The sequence below is a fragment of the Asparagus officinalis genome, chromosome 1 (genome assembly GCF_001876935.1).
Source record: "Asparagus officinalis chromosome 1, Aspof.V1, whole genome shotgun sequence".
In the NCBI taxonomy this organism is placed as follows: Eukaryota; Viridiplantae; Streptophyta; class Magnoliopsida; order Asparagales; family Asparagaceae; genus Asparagus; species Asparagus officinalis.
The window spans coordinates 57,732,399-57,750,162 of record NC_033794.1 but is presented as its reverse complement, the minus strand read 5'-3'; the positions used below and the strand labels follow the sequence as shown (position 1 = coordinate 57,750,162).

Below are 17,764 nucleotides of genomic sequence, written 5' to 3'. Positions count from 1 at the left end.
AGTGGTGTAGGTGCACTGAACAATGATGTAGCCACACTGGACGATGGTGCAGCTACAAAAGATGATGGCACAACGACACAGGATGATGGTGAAGCCGCAATGGATGATGGTGCAACCACCAGTGCTGGTTCTGGACCAGTGCGACTGATCGACCGCACAGGGCCCCCTAAAATTGGGGGCCCTAATTTTTTTTTAAAAAAATTGGAGCTGTGCCTTGGCCTCACCCTGACTAAGGCCCACCCACAGCCAAGTCTTTAAGCTCCCACAGTAGAAAACCCTAACTCTATTCTCTCTTTCTCCCACTCCCTACCGCCGCCTCCTCTCAGTCTCTCTCAAACATCGTCATCATTGTATCGCTGATTGGGCACGACATCAGAAGAGGAGGAGGGAGGACATCAAGAAGGAGCAAGGTATGCTTGGTTTTTGAATTGGGTATATCAATTTGGGCTTTTTTGATGGTGAGAAGTGGTGATGCCATCAATTAGGGTGCAATTGATATTTTATTGCTTATTTTGGCAAATTAGGGCTGAAGAATTTGGGTGTTTTTAGTGGCCATTTAAGAGGAAACCTTGGATGAAAACCCTTGGATGAAGATTTGTATGTTGGTACTTGGTACACATTGTATCTTTTGGTTTTCTTAATTGATTAAGTTTGTATGACGTTTTTAGCTTCTGAATATGATGTCTACAACTTGGACAACATAGTGAATTGTGACCAACCTGATGCTGATGACGCTTTGGTTGTTTGGTTGATTGAACTCATTTTTTCATCAAATTCATACGCTTTAGATTTATAATAATATGGCTAGAATTTTAAATTATTTTCCCTATCGAGGTGTTAACTGTATTATGCATTTAGTGGTCTTTCTTTTTCTTATGAATGCTTTCTTTCATTTTACAGGTTGGACCGTGGGAAAAAGAAAATCAACTATCTTTTACAGACTACTCGAGTTCCTCTTCCACTTGATTTAAGGCTTCAAATTAGGTTGTATTGTTCTGAATATTTTCACTTCTTTTAATTTGATTATAATATTTTTTTGTTTTATTATAGAAAATTAGAAATGTCTCTAAGATAGTATCCTTCTGGATATGATAAACGTAAGAAAAAAGAAAAATTGAACAATTTGTCCAAACTCAAAGTGGAGCGCTTGATAAATTCATTGTTAAAGAAACACGATATTTAGTTGAAAATTCAATTGAAGATGATAACATTAATGATTTGGACCTGAATGAGTATGAGAATGAAAATGTTGATGATCAAAGTAAAAATGAAAGTGATAATGAAAATGAGAATCAGAATGAAAATGAGAATGATAATGAAAATAAAAATGATAATGAAAATGAGAAACATAATGAAAATGAAAATGAGAATGAGAATCAGAATGAAATTGATATTGACAATGAAAATGAAAATGAGAATGAAAATATTTTAGGCAATGAACTTGATATTGACAATGAAAATGAAAATGAGAATGAAAATATTTTAGGCAATGAACAACCTAATCAGTCCATGCTCATGAAGAATGAAAATATTTTAGGCAATGAACAACCTAATCAGTCCATGCTCATGAATTTAAATATTTATGATCCATGAACTTGGGATAATTTGGACACAAAATCTAGAGATATATTTGTAAAAAATGGCCATATAAGAGATCTATTAGTCAAAAAAGGTCCTAAAGATAAATTAGGAAAATGTTTTTCTTCGTCATTTTACACTAGGAATTTATCAAATGGAGAGGAATGTGATAGGGAATTGTTAGTTTATTCAAAGGATATCGATAAAGTATTCTATTTTTGTTGTAAATTGTTTAAAAATGGTTTTAAGAGAAGTTATTTAATAAATGAAGGATTTAATGATTGGATACATCTTAGTGCTAGGCTTAAAGACCATGAAACAACTAATGAGCACATCATTAGCATGAGTACTTGGCTTGATTTACGCATAAAATTAAAGAAAAATAAAATGATCGATAAAAATATTCAAGAGCAAATTAATAAAGAGAAGGAACATTGGAAGAAAGTATTACAACGAATAATTTCTGTTGTTAAATATCTGGCTAAACATAACTTGGCATTTCGAGGAACAAATGAGAGAATTTATCAAAATAATAATGGAAATTTTTTAGGCCTAATTGAAATGATTACAGAATGGGATCCTGTAATGCAAGAACATGTTCGACGTATTGACCATGGTGAAATTTTTCGATGATACTTTTCGATGCTAAAGGCTTTGATATCTCTTATGAAGGTAAGCACATATACAAGAGGAACATAATATGCAAGTATTTCTTATTGTAGTCTATTTGCTCTATTGGAAAGCTTTATTAAGGTGGGATTACATGCATTTATCTGATCAGTAACATTTTATTCAGGTGACCGAAAACATGAAGAATGAGCAATAGCACTTGAAAAGTATGTTAAAGACTGTCCAGATGTAAAAAATTCAGGTAATATTTTAATGTCTGATCTGTAACATTTTGTTCCATATCATTTTAGGGATTCAAATTGGAATATTTTGATATTTTGTATATAGCGAAGGGCCATGTGTTTATTTTTCGCACAGGGCCCCTAAAATCATAGAACCGGCCCCGGTAACCACTTCGATGATGAGCAGCTGCCTGGTGGAGGCGACTTATAGCCGTCTGGTTTGGGTTTGACAGAAGCATATATTTAAAGTTTTTGTTAGAAATGTCTGACCCTATGGTCAAGCTGCGTGATTTTATTTCAATCCGTCTGGTTAGGCATTTCGGTATGGTTTGGTGCATAGTTTCATGAACGATCTTTTTAACTAGTCGTGTGATACATATTTTGTTTGTATGTTATCCTCTGTCCCCCAAGTTTTAACCGCACATTACTACGTGTGGATTGGATAAGTTTAACTATTATTTGGGTATTTTTGCCCCCACATTTGAAAGTAACCAAATAAACTAATAGACACTCTCACACACACATATATATAGAGAGACAAATAAATATGTATATATGTATTGGTATTTCTGTGTATGTGTGTGTGTCTACATATATGTATACATATGCATATGTGTGGGCCTGGATAAATTTAACTATTATTTGGGTATTTTTGCCCCTACTTTTGAATTTGACCAAATAAACTAATACACACTCACACACGTATATATAGACACATACATATGTATATACTTATAGGTATTTGTGTGTATCGGTGTGTGTATATATGTACATGTATGCATATGTGTGTATTTATACACACACATATATGTATATGTACATGCGTATATATATAGACACATATAATGTATATGTACATATACATGTACGTATGTGTATGTATGTATGTGTGTGCCTCTCTCTCTCCCTCTCTCTCTGTGTGTGTGCGCGCGCGCGCGTGTGTATATATATATATACATATAGATGTATATGTACATGTATGCATGTATGTTGTTATAGTATTCCAACTCTTGGACATACAACACATTAGTAAACAAATGGATGTAACCTTATACGTCTTCCCCCGCTCAAAGGGATGGCCCAGATCCCCTATAGTCCAACTAAGTCGATTCGTCTAGTCATCATTCTTCCATGCCGAAACGAAAGGCGCAATTAGTCGGTCTTCTCATTCATGACGGCCTACCAAGAGTCTACTCGATTACTCGTCCAGAACACCTCTTGAAACCACCTCGAAACGGCATTACTTCTCAACGAAGCTTCCCTCACTGGCTACATGTCTGCATAACATTTAACGCATAGCAGGAGCATTATTTCTCTAGCCCAATAGTCTTGATGACTATTCGGACCACGTGGGCCACAGTCCTGCCACTGATCACATCCCATTTAATGCAGAAGTGATCTACCCTCCAGTCGCCAGCCGACGCCGGTAAAGTAAAAGCTGACTTAACTGCTAACCCACACTTCACCACCGTATCATTGTGCTCGGTCGAGGTGACAAATTAACTCCTCATGCTTCGGATATAAATACATATATCATTCGAACTTACAGGGGACTTTTGGAAAAAAATACAAATTGAACCCTGGAGTATTTTTCTGCACACAAGAACACACTGTTCTAACTTTTCCCCACTCAAGTTCATCAACTAGATCGTTAGAGGTACAACAGGGAAACTAATCCCCGCCCTCGTACGAGTTTCTACACACAAGTATTTTTCTAAACACAAGAACACCCTCAAACGAGTTTCTACATGTGCAGATTGATCAACACCCAAACTCAAGAGCCAAATATAGAGTCAGGGAAGAAAACGACCCTTCATTAACACTGAACCGAACCTATCCGCTTCTGGATAATATTGACTATGTGATCTTAGTCATCAACAGTTTGGCGCCCGCAGTGGGGCTACTTTTTCTTTTTTGAGAAAACATGTCAGGTTCTAAGCAAGGGTCTAACCAATCTCGCCCTGTAGAATACCATAATAATGTCACTCGAGGTCAACTCGAGGACACTACTCACTGGCTTGCTCAATCCTTTTAGGAGCAACTTGTCATCTTTACTAACAAAGTCCTTGACCGGCTTCCACAACAACAAGAAGTGTCATCGTCTCATCGCCTGCATAATCTAGACCGAAGACTGGAGAGTTCTCTCCACTATGGAGCATGGTGAGAGGTCCCACCTCGGACTCCTCGCATAGCTGTTTATCAGCCAAGTCACACTTGACGATATGTTTCACTCTCTCGTCGCACACTCTGCCAAGAAGAACCTCACCTCTAACCTCTCGCCGAATAGGAAAGTACTGGTGAGAGTTCTGGTCCTAGCCATCCTAGAGACCATAATGAAGGAGCCTATAGGGCCCATCATTGCCACCATACATCTTCATCCCCCTCTACCACCGTAAGGGACTTCGATTATGATCGAGTGTAGAAGCTATCGGGGGAAACACCCCCTTCTATGACGACATAATGAATTACCCATTCGAGAAGTTCAAAATGCCCCACGTAGAGATATATACACGTGAAGGAGACCCTGCTGAGCATGTTCAAAACTATTACGACATAATGAGCATGCTCTAAGTTTTGGAAGCAACCCTCTGCCGATGCTTCCCGATCACTCTTGCAGGGAGTGCTAAGCTTTGGTGGAATGCTCTCAGAAGGAAATCCATCAATAGCTTTTGTATGCTCAACCAAAAATTCATCCATCCCTTCCTGGCTGATACCAAGCAGAAATTGCTCCCCTAGTGTTGATTCAGATGAGGCAGGGGCCTAAAGAGAGCCTTCGATCCTATTTCAAAAGATTTCAGGCGAAGAGACTAGGGGTCATTGACCTAGGAAGTGCAATTGCCATGTCCGCACTCGTCTTGGTCTTGCAGAACAATGAGTTAGCCGACTCACTTGTCAAGAAGCCTGTTGACAACTACGAGCAGTTGATAGCCAAGGAACACAAGTACATGGATTTGGAGGAGGCCCGAGCCCATAAAACATCAACTAGGAGCCTAGAGACCTCTGCGGCCATGGCATTAACGCCACTAAGGGCTACAACCATATTGTCCACCCGATAGCCACACCGACTTTTGGACTAACTCAAGAATCGGCGAGAGGCCTCCCTGCAAGGCGAGAATGGCCTAAAGACCCCCCAAGATTCGACCCTCACTCCAACTGAACAAATATGAGGGACCGACAGAGATGCCATGAGACAAAAAGAAACCTCACAATCTTCGACACCTCTCTCACCAATGCTCTCGCTATGGTCCAGAGAGAGGGATACCTTAAAGAGCCCGCAACTAATTGATGTCAAATCCAAGGAATCATGATACCCGACAGTTTTGTCGGTATCATCAGGATCACAGTCATCTCACTAATGACTGTTGCGTCCTCAAGAGGGATATTGACGATTTAATAGAAAGGGGGTATTTAAAGAATCTTGCCACTTGATGGTATCGTCGGGAATCTAACCGGCATCAAGCCTAAAGTAGGTCCCATTCGTGGTCACCTCATCCTCGACCGCATCAGGAAAATCGAACCATGGAGCCTAGCCATAAAGAGGTCATCAATACCATCAGTGGTGGTCCCACTACTGTAGGATCTTCTAACAATGCTTGGAAAAATATGCTAAGAGGGCATTGCGAGTCTACGAAGTTGAAAAAAAAATAAATACCGACGAACCCATATCCTTTGGGGACGCTTATCTACAAGGTATGGAAACACCCCATGATGATACTATTTTTATCACGGCAAGAATCAACTACTACCGGGTGAAACAAATTATAGTCGACACATGAAGCTTGGTATATATCATGTACGTCGATGCCTTCAATAAAATGGGTATCGATAGATCTCATTTAGTCCCCTTCAGGGACCCCTTATCAGCTTCACTAGGCACTCTCTTCTTCCAGAAGGAATGACCACTCTCCCACTAACGATAGGAGATCACCCAGACAGGTTACTGTCCCAATCCAATTCTTGATAATGGATCTCAAGTCGGCCAACAATATTATCCTTGGTCGAACTGCCCTCCACTTGTTGCGAGCCATTCCCTCAACTTATCACCAAATGCTCAAGTTCCTGACTCCCAATGGAGTCGGTATGGCTAGGAGCAACCAACGAGAGGCTAGATCTTGCTATCAGCTCTCAAGCAAGGGTAAGGGTGCGCAAGATGCCCTACCTGTCGAAAAGGCCTGCCTCTAACTGGAGGAAACAATGGAGCATCAGAGGACAACACCGATGGAGGAGCTTCAGGCGATACCCATTAACCAAGAAGGATCGAAGACGGTTAAAATTGGGTCAAGCTTAGTTGAACACTTACGAGGGGCTTTAGTTGAATTCCTACAGGCGAATGCTGATGTATTTACGTAGGCACCCGAGGAGATGCCGGGGGCTCCCCCCGAAGTCATCAGCCATGAGCTAGCTGTCGACAAACGCACCAGCCTTCTTAGAACCGGCTTCATCCAGGAAGTCCAATACCCGGAGTGGCTAGCTAATGTTGTCTTGGTGAAAAAATCTACGAATAAATGGCGAATGTGTGTAGACTTCACCGACCTCAATAGAACCTGTCCTAAAGACAGCTACCCTCTGCCTCAAATTGACCAATTAGTTGATGAGAGTATGGGCCATAAGCTGCTCAGCTTCATGGATGCCTTCTTCGGCTATAATCAGATTTGTATGCCAGAGCATGATCAGGAGAAGACCTCTTTCATCACCGATCTAGGCATCTATTGTTATAAGATGATGTCATTCGGTTTGAAGAATGTAGGACCTACCTATCAGAGACTTCTCGTTAGAGTCTTTAAACTCCAGATTAGGCATAATCTGGAGGCTTATGTTGATGACTTGTTTGTGAAATCAAAGTAAGCATCCGGCCATATCTCAGACTTGGACAAGACCTTCTCCACTCTCCGACGTTACCGGATGAAGCTCAATCCCTCCAAGTGTGCCTTTGGGGTAAAATCGAGAAAATTCTTGGGACTTTTGACCACACAGAGGGGTATAGAGATCAACCCTAAGAAGATAGCCGCCATTAACCGACTACTAGAACTACGCACACTCAAAGGCATTCAAAAGTTGAATGGAAAGATTGTGTCTCTGGGTCGATTCCTCTCTAAATCTGTCGAGAGGAGCCTCCCCTTCTTTAAAATTCTAATGGGAAGTAAGAACTTAAAGGAGAATACGTCCTGGATGTCATAGTGTAGTGTCGCGTTTCAAGAACCTAAAGCCTATCTGAGTACTAAACCACTACTGAGCCAACCCATGAGTGGAGAGACATTGTACCTATACATGGTCATCTCCCCCAAAACTTTTAGTTCTGTTATGGTTCGGGAGGAGGAGAATATTCAGAAGCCTCTCTATTATGTGAGATGGATCCTCAAGGTGGGCGAACTAAATTAACCTCTCATAGAGAAGGCTGCCTTTGCCTTTATCATCACCGCCAGGAGACTCCGTCCATACTTTCAAGCTCATGCTATTATTGTACGAACAAGCCTACCTTTAAAGAAAGCGCTAGGCAGCCCCATAACTTCAGGAAGGATGGTTACATGGGTGGTCGAACTTAGCGAGAATGACGTTCAATTCGAGCCCAGGACAACAATTAAAGCTCAAGATTTGGTAGACTTCTTGATTGAATCAACTTCTCTAAACGATGAACTAGATGCGCCATCGCCATCTCATCAGCCAACACTTCCGGCACTTCTAGCAGTCTAGGCATCTGCTCTACCAAATCATCACGCTTAGGAGTACGACTTACTTAGGTGCAACTCATGGTGGTTATTGAAAGTTGATGGATCTTTTGGAGAAGCCGGTAGCGGAGCAGGGGTAGTCTGCGAAGCCTCGATGAGTTAATGCATGAACATTCCATATCCTACAATTTTTTCGCATCTAACAATGAACCTGAATATTAAGCCCTTCTCGCTGGCCTTCGAATAGAACAAGCACTAAAGGTAGAATGCCTTTATATTCTTTCCTACTCACAATTAGTCATCCATCAAGTCAATGGGCGATATGCAGCTAAAAACATGAAGATGGCCTTGTATCTTAAATGCTGCTAAAGAGCTTCTGACTTGCTTTTTGCAATTCAGAATAACCCAAGTTCCTCTCTCTCTTAACACCCAAGCGGATACCCTTTCTAAACTCAGGTTGACAAATTCGAGAATCAACTCGAGACCTGTCTACACCGACACCCTTGAAAGCCTAGCATCTCCGAGCTAGCCAAGATTGTTTTGGAGACAGAGGCACTAGTAACACACTGTTGGCTGGATCCTATCATCCTTTATCTAACACAAGGTACTCTACCTGAAGATCGGGTTGAAGCCAAGCACTTACAAAGGAATTCTCACCGCAACCTCATGATCGACGAGTGACTCTATCGGATGTCGTATTCAAGCAGTGGTATCGGAACCTAACTACAACGCCTTAGACTGCACGAGGCTAACTATATATTTAAAGAAATACACAAAGGTACTTGTGGGAACCATCATGGGGCCCAAACTCTTGCACAAAAAGTCATCTGTCAGGGATATTATTGCCCAACTATTCTCGCCGAGTCAAGACGACTCGTCTCTCATTGCCAAAAATGCCTGATTTTCTCATTCATACCCCGAGCGACAGCGACGGAGCTGACTTCCATCTTGTGCCCGGTACCATTCACCTAATGGGGATTGGATTTGCTGGCACCTCTCCCTCAAGCTTCTAAACAAAGGAGATTTCTTATTGTGGCGATTGATTACTTCACCAAATGGATTGAAGCTGAACCGTTGCAAAGATTGGTGAGAGTAACGTCACGAGTTTCGTATGGAAATCCATAGTTTGTCATTTTGGAATACCTCGATCCTTTGTGATCGACAATGGTACCCAATTCGATAGCAGAGGCTTTCACAGCTTTTGTGAAGAATATAACATTCATCTGAAATTCTCTTTTGTCGCTCATCCACAGTCCAATGGCCTCACAGAAGCTGCTAATAAATGTATCTTACAGGCATTAAAGAAAAAAGTGGATGCCGTAGTCAGGAACTAGGTTGAAGAATTACCCAGCATTCTATGGTCATATCGCACAACTCACAAGAATTCGAATAAAGAAACGCCATTCAAGCTAACCTACGGTGCAGAAGCAGTTACTCCTATCGAAGTCGGTATGCTAACAATCCAACTACGACACTTTGATGAGGAATCAAACTTAGAAGGACTACAAATTTGGCTTGACCTCCTAAATGAGACTCGAGAGAAAGCACTTTGAACCCAAGTCACTAACCAGCAACGAATCCCTCATTACTACAACAGTAAAATCCAACCGAGAAGATTCATGGCTAGTGATCTTGTCTTTCGTAAAACTACTTTCAATAAGGACACTCAGAGAGGTAAGTTAGCACCCAACTGGGAAGGCCCTTATACAATCCTAGAGGAGCTACGAGTCGGTACCTATCATCTAAAGGCCCCAAATAGGAGAATCCTACAACATCTGTGGAATGTCGAGCACTTGAGGCGATACTTTCAATAACCCTATAATTTTATTTAATATTAATAAAATTATTCTTGAAACTAACTCTTGTCTCGTGCTATCATATTGCCCCCCTCATGCAGGACAAAAACCCTTGGTGGCTTTTCAGTAACAAATCCAAGGCATCAACCCTATGGTCGATGCCCATAGTGTCTCTCAACCATATGGTGATATTAAAGACCTAGGCATCAATGTAAGACCTAGGTGCACAACCTCAGGGTTATCATCCTATGTGAAAAGCCCTTGGTGTCTTTTCAGGAATAAACCCAAGGCATCAACCCTATTGTCGACTCCCACAGTCACCTCTCGACTATATGAGGATATTGAAGATCTAGGCATCTTTGTAAGATCTAGGCACATAGCCTCGGGATTGTCATCCTATATGAAAAGCCCTTGGTGCCTTTTTAGGACTAAACCTGAGGTATCAACCATATGGTCGACTCCCACAATAATCTTTTGACCATTATGGGTATATGAAGACCTAGGCGTCTGCATGAGACCTAGACACCCGACCTCAGGGTTGTTATAATGCCATATATAGATCTAAAATACGAAAGTCTCAGTATTTGATCGTGCATTGACAAGGGAAATTGAAGCATATCATGCCGATCCTTTGTTAGTCAAAGAACAAGACGCTTGGCCTGCACAATTTGTACCAAGAGCCAGTCATCTCAACTTCCATATGACTAACCCATCATAGCAATAAGAGCAAAGCTGCGAGCTTCAAGTTAGGAAAGTGAAGCAAGAAAGTAGTGAAGACAAGAATCAAAAATGAAAACAAAGCTGATTTTTATTCCTATAGTCGAACTTTATTACAAGTTCTGTATAAAGCATAAAGGAAAGAGACGGGGGCAAGCCCTCAGCATTATTAACCCGAAGTAGCAGTCCCCTAAAGCCAGAAGCCTTAGTGGCAGAAACAGTCTCAGTGGCAGTGATAGTTCAAACGAAGACATGGGTGTCAATAGGGGCAGAGGTCTCGATGGTAGCACCCGAAGAAGGCATAGGCGAATCTTCTTCCATTTCCTCCCCTACTTCATCTTCCCTATCACTCACCATCAGTTTAAACCCACCTCCACTAGACTCGATCTCTTTTAAAAAATCCAGACAACAAGTGACCCGGGGAGGATAAAGGCGGTCAGGTGATAGGAGAGAACAAACAGGGATCAGTGAGACAAAATGGTCAACACCAACTTTGCAAGCTAAGGCTACCTCCGTTCTGCCCACAACACCGAGTCGAGGCGAGCAAGTCGGCCCTCCATATCCTTGACAAACGCCACTAACTCTTGGCCAACCAACCCTTAGAAGTATTCATACTCTTGGACATATAGCGTATTAGTAAACAAACGGGTTTATACTTATACGTCTTGCCCCGCTCAAAGGGATGGTCCAGATCCTCTATAGTCCGACTCAATTGATTCGTCTAGTAGATATTCTTCCATGCCAACACAAAAGGTGGTGTTAGTCGGTCATCTCATCCTAGGTGGCTCACCAAGAGTCTATTGGATTACTAGTCCTGAATACCCCCTTGAAACCGTCTCAAAACGGTGTTACTTCTCGATGAAGCTACCCTCACTGGCTACATGTCTGCATCACATTTAATGCATAGTAGGAGCATTATTTATCTAGTCCTTATAGTCTCCATGACTCATCAGACCATGTGGGCCACTGTCCAGCCACTGATCACTTCTCATTTAATGCCTAAGTGATCTACCATCCAGTCGCCACCCGACACTTGTAAAGCAAAAGCTGACTTAGTTGCCAACCAGCACTTCGCCACCACCCCACTGTGCTCGGTTGAAGTGACCCATTAACCGCTCATGCTTTAGATATAATTACAAGTATCATTCGAACTTAAGGGGGACTTTTGGAAGAAACACAAATCGAATCCTGGATTATTTTTATGCACACATGAACACGCTGTTCTAACTTTCCCCACTCAAGTTCAACAATTAACTTAATTGATAGAGGTACAAAAGGGAAACTAATCTTTACCCTCTTACGAGTTTCCACACGTGTAGATTGATAAACACACCAACTCAAGAACTAGAGATAAAGTCAGGGAAGAAAGAGGCCCTTCATGAACATTGAATCGAACCTATCCTCTTCTGGATACTATTGACTATGTGATCTTAGCCATCAAAATATGTATATATATGTGTATATACACACACACACACACACACACACACACACACACACACACACACACACACACACACACACACACACACACACACACACACACACACACACACACACACACACACACACACACACACACACACACACACACACACACACACACACACACACACACACACACACACACACACACACACACACACACACACACACACACACACACACACACACACACACACACACACACACACACACACACACACACACACACAGATACACACACACACACACACACACACACACACACACACACAAAGAGGACTTGATGGATATTCCCTGTTGTCAACAGTTTTGAGGAATAAACTTTGCCTCAAGCCTCTCTCCCAGAGTATATGTCTGCATCCCAATCGACCTTGGACAAACCTTATCCGAATTCTAGCCTGATAGTCTCCATGACTTGTCAGTCGCCCATGTGCCTCTTGCTATATTCTCAATCACTTCCTGGAAAATGCGGAGACACCCTCGCCCATGCCGATGTGATTTCCTGTCTAGTCACTAGCTGACACCTGTAAAGAGAGGGATGACACTGCTCTTAGCCTGCACTTCAGCACCATCTCCCTATGCAGGGTGATACAAAGATATATTACATGTAGGATTCCTAACCTCGTAAGGGGTGTGTGTGGGGGAACTTAAATTCTAATTGAACTAAATCTAATGGGAAGCTAAGGCTACCTAACTTTCTCTCTCTCCGTCTCTAAGAAAGAGAACACACAATTCTTCATTCACATAGAGAAACACACACAGATCCTCTGTAACGACACATGGTCACCTAAAGAACCATATCGGTTCCTGACCTTCCCATTCCCCACTCAAGTTTATCAACTAACTTGACCATCGGAGGAACCACGGGGGAACCGATCCCCGCCCTCTCATGAGTTTTTCTTGTGTGTGCAGCGTGGATCTCAGACCCCCATTCAAGAACCAGGCATAAAGTCAGAGAAGGAAGCGACCCCTTCATCACTCTCCCTTATCTCATCCCGACTAGTACTCAGGGGGGACCGATCTAGTTCCAGATCAGAACTGATCCTAGCCATGATCTGATTGACTGTTTGGTCGTAGTCATTAATAGTTTGGTTTCAACAGTAGGGCATCTTTTCTTTTTCGAGAAGACATATCAAGTTCTGAACAAGGGGTTTGATTCTACTCACCGCAAAGAACAACATCGTAGTTGCATCATCCAAGCTAAATGAACTCAGGAGTTATATCATTCAAGCTAAGGAATGTTAGGTTTAGCTAAGAGGAACCAACATAGACTTTGTCCTCGAAGGCCTGAGCGACCTTTCTGGGGAGTGTTTGCCAAGCACACCATCTGCTAGATGGTAGAGCGACCTTCAACACCCCTAAAAGCCCTCCAGAAGAAGACACACTATAAGGGTGGTTGTCTTTAACAAAACAACCTAGCTTCTAATTGCCATCACAGAATACCTCTGGCCAGAACACAAGTTCCGATCAGGCCAAACATCACTTAAGCTCTAATTGGCAATAGCTCATATGAGCATAGGAGCAATGATTAAGTTTGTGATAGGCGTCTTGGACCATGAGGATTCTTGGAAGGAATCTCTTATCTACTAGGGAAGAGATTACGGGAAAAACTTAGGGCTTCTTAGCTGATTGTCTTCTCAGGAAGAATGACCTTGGCCCTTCAACTGACGCCTACACCACTAAAGTTGCCTAAGCTTTTGTGGCCGAAGCATGCGACCCGCATGATCCCCAAGAAGGAGATTTCTCCATTCAAAGCATGGTCTTGTCCCCAGTGCTCCCGAAGGTCCTTCAAGAATCCCACTATGATTTGTCATTTCTAGGGAGTACAATTTTCTATAATTTAAAAATCGGATTATATATTTATTTAAATGATTTTGATATTTATAAATTTATTTTATGCGGTAAAAATTTTTGGAATTAATTTGTTGTGTATCGGTACTATTACGTATTATTTTAAATAATATATTATACTATTAATATTATTATGAATTATTTTAGATAATACATAGTATTATTAATTACGTGTTTTTGGTATAATTTATTGTATTATTTCTATTGTTACATATTATCTATCGCATTAGTATAACTAGTACGTTTTACTGTGTATATAATTGTCCCATAATTATTTAATTTTAAATTTAAGTAGAAGTATTTTTATTATTAATTATTCTTGTTTAATTATACAATATGTGTATATTTCTTTAGTTTTGTATCAACTGTTGTATTAGCACAACAGGTATGTTTTTATTTGTAGATAATTATCCCGTATTTATTTTGATTTTTAAATGTCATTAGTTATTTCTTTTTAATTAATTTTGTTTTAACTTAATTAACCCTAACCCTAATATTATACTATATATATATATATACTATATATATATATATATATATACTATATATATATATATATATATATATATATATATATATATATATATATATATATGTTAAGCTTCCAACCGCTCTCTACTGTTCATGTATTTTACTCTTCTCGCCGCCCCCTACTATTCTCTCTCCTCCTCTCACTGAGAAACACCCCGACCCTCGCCCATCCAGACCGGCCCGCCGCCGACTTTCGTCTAGCCGTCGCCACCCTGACCCGTAGCCCGCTCGGTCGCCAACGCTCTGCACGCGAACCCGACGCCACTAAACGCCGCCCCTACACCGCCACTTGAACCCATCTCCATCCACCACGACCAGCAACACGCCGCTAGCTCGCGCACCAGGTCGCCGGCCTCTGAAACCTCGGCCGTGAATCGCCTGCTTCCGCTGCTCGCGACCGCTCGTCGACCTCGACACCTTGCATGACACCTACGCCGAGCCCCGAGATCGACAGCCTCAACCGCCCGGCCTTACTGCCAATCTCCCGACCAACGACCAAGCAGCACCAGCTCCCTCCTACAGCCGCCTCTCCGTCCTCCTCTCTTGCGCCTTCCTGTGGCGGCGAGTGTCGCCGTTCAGGCCAGCAGCGCCGCTCTGCCACGCCAACCTTCAAAATGCGCTGCCTGCAACAGCCGCGCTGACCGCCGCCTGCAGCCCGAGCTCGCGACCGGCCCCGCCCCTTCCCGCTCGGGGCCTCCGCCCACAACCTCGACGACGCCGCACATCCATCGCCGTGCCCAAACGCCCCCATGTAGTCGCCGCCGCTCATCGTCCTCCTCGCCTACGCCGTCGGCGCCGCCGTCTACTCCCCGCTTCGCGCCGTGTCGCGAACCGCCACAGCAGGCAAGCGCTCCCCGTCGCCGGCGAGGCCGCAGACCTCATCCGCCTAACACCGCCTCTGGCCGCCTTGCCGCTGTTCGCCTCAGTCCGTCGCCGCGGCCAAGCCTCTCTCCTCCCCGTCGAGATCCCGCGTCGTCGCCCTTCACGCCGCTGTCCCCGCCAACCAGCGACCCCGACCCGAGCTCGCCGCCTGGCCTTCGCCGTCAGTCGTCGATCCGTTCGACGAAACCCCGAGGCAAGATTCCTCTTGCTCAGAACTGAATTATTTGCATAGTATATTGTGACTATTTATCAGCGTGGGTTTGATGAATAATATTGATTTAAATCATAGTTATGTGATAAATAGTATTTTCGGAATAATGATGATAAAGTGAAAGAATTTATTTTGATAACAGAATCATTTTGGAGAACTTATAATATTTAAAAAGAATTTATTTTGAGAAAAAGAATTATTTTAGAATAATAATTGATGAGAAATAATTTTAAAGAATTTATTCTAGGAAAGAGAATATTTTGGATTATTATAATGAGTAATAATTTTTAAAAGAAATTATTTTGGGAAAGGAATTATTTTCTGTAGTACGTAGTTGCTGATTCACGATTACACTTCATGTTGTGATTATATTACTGTATTTGACATGTCTGCTTTTATTGTTCCTGATTGTATTGAGAACCGTTAGTAGTTCATGTCCTTAGTTGCCTAGCGTGCCGTGTACAAGACCTAGATACTTGTGTATTGTTAACTTAGAAAAGCAAGATGAGTTGGGGTGGGAAAGTCTATGTTTATATAATCGGATAAGACTGTTGATATATCTTCCAGGTTCGTACCAGTGGATCGGTGTCGCCACTGGGATTGGTTGGTTTGGTAAGTCACAGTGGATCGGTGTCGCCACTGGGATTTATTGATTTGTTGAGTCACAGTGGATCGGTGTCGCCACTGGGGGCTGATTGGTTGGGTCAAAGTAGATCGGTGTCGCTACTTTGATTCCTGAATTTATTTGTTTGGATGCACGTGGGGGATATGCGAACAGTCAGTTATCCGATAATATGAGCGTTGACTCTGTGTGAGATATGAACCAGTGATCTATTATAGGATGGCTAGTTACATGACTTGTTACTAGTGGATCGGTGTCGCCACTAGGGTTGGTTGTTGGATCAAAGTGAATCGGTGTCGTCACTTTGGTTAGGATTTATGGATTCTTGTGAGATATAGATCAGTTGTTTTCTTTCATACATAGATCAGGATTAATATTTAATTATCTACAATTTGAGACATATGGTATATATATGAGGGTTTCCTTGTTTGGATTATTTCGCTCATACGTCTTGAGTTGTAGATTTTTAAGTATTAATACCATCTATTGTATGACCTTGTTGCTTGGATGTTTTTTGATCGCTACCTGCATGATCTTGTCACTTGGTTGATTTTTGGATTCTTTTGATTATTAGTATTCCAGTTGCATGCCTCTATCGTTATTACTATCATCACATGTTCTATTTCTATTTCCGTTATCGCATTAACCACGCATATATTATCATTACTGTTATTGTATTTGTTCCTGCCTTGGGGGATCTTGCCGTGTGTTCCACACGCTGACGTACTCCTATTTTCTGGGTGTACGTCAGATTTAGGAGATGTACAGCCTCAGTTCGGAATCATACAAGAGCCAGAGGATTCTCAACCGAGTGTCTTGCAGAAGGAGTAGAAGAACCAACTGAAGCGTAGTGATTTTCTTCTGTAGTAGTAGTTGGATATTAAAACTCTTTTACCGTACTTTTCTTTTGTTTGATGATAGATTTAGTTATTTTATTTCCTTTTATTATGGTCTATGTATTTCTTATTTCCTAGTTGAACTGTTGTTGTAATAAGGGTACGTTTGACCCATATTTTATGTCTGGGATGATTTACCATTAATGATATGTCTATTTTTATTCTGGGTTGTCTTTATATTCTTGCTATGTGTGATTGGGGACCTGTGACTTCGCATTGTACTTATTTCCAGACGCTTAGCGTATTGGATTGAGAAGAAAAGAAAAGAAAAAAAAGTAGTGTATATTTCTTCTCAATCTAATACGTCGCGGGCTTGTTCACGTTCCGGTTCCCGAGTATTTTGGGAAGCGGGGCGTGACAGTATAATACTGGCTGGTGGGTTCTCTCTATAAAAAAATTCCACTACAAAAAGGTACCATGTAACTTTTGATCGTGCCCCTAACCCTCGCAAACCCAACCTCGAAAACGTCATTCAACATAATTCATAGCATCTGGGTAGTTCCTTTTTCTAAAGGCTAGCATGCCATCCATTTGCTTTCAAGGCCTCACTGAAGATTTGAACTCAAAAGGAACCTTGGCTGATGAGATGACAAATAGAATTCCGACTCATCTTCATTCTTCAACGAGTCGTCTGCTATGGTAAAAGAAAAATCCAACTAAAGGGGTTCCATATTAGTG

The 17,764-nt window shown here is 41.9% G+C and overlaps 1 long non-coding RNA gene across 4 annotated transcripts in view; it reads left to right on the top strand.

Moving 5' to 3' along the window:
- Positions 1–17,138, top strand: part of LOC109824616 — an 18,134-nt gene extending 996 nt beyond the window's left edge. Inside the window, exons 1-4 of one of the 4 annotated variants that reach the window (XR_002242711.1) lie at positions 7–410; positions 901–984; positions 2,150–2,449; positions 2,536–2,933. This is a non-coding gene — a long non-coding RNA (uncharacterized LOC109824616). Of the gene's footprint in view, positions 1–6; positions 411–900; positions 985–2,149; positions 2,450–2,535; positions 2,934–16,941 lie in introns of those variants that run through there. The other 3 variants (XR_002242713.1, XR_002242705.1, XR_002242701.1) reach the window with 3 other exon arrangements.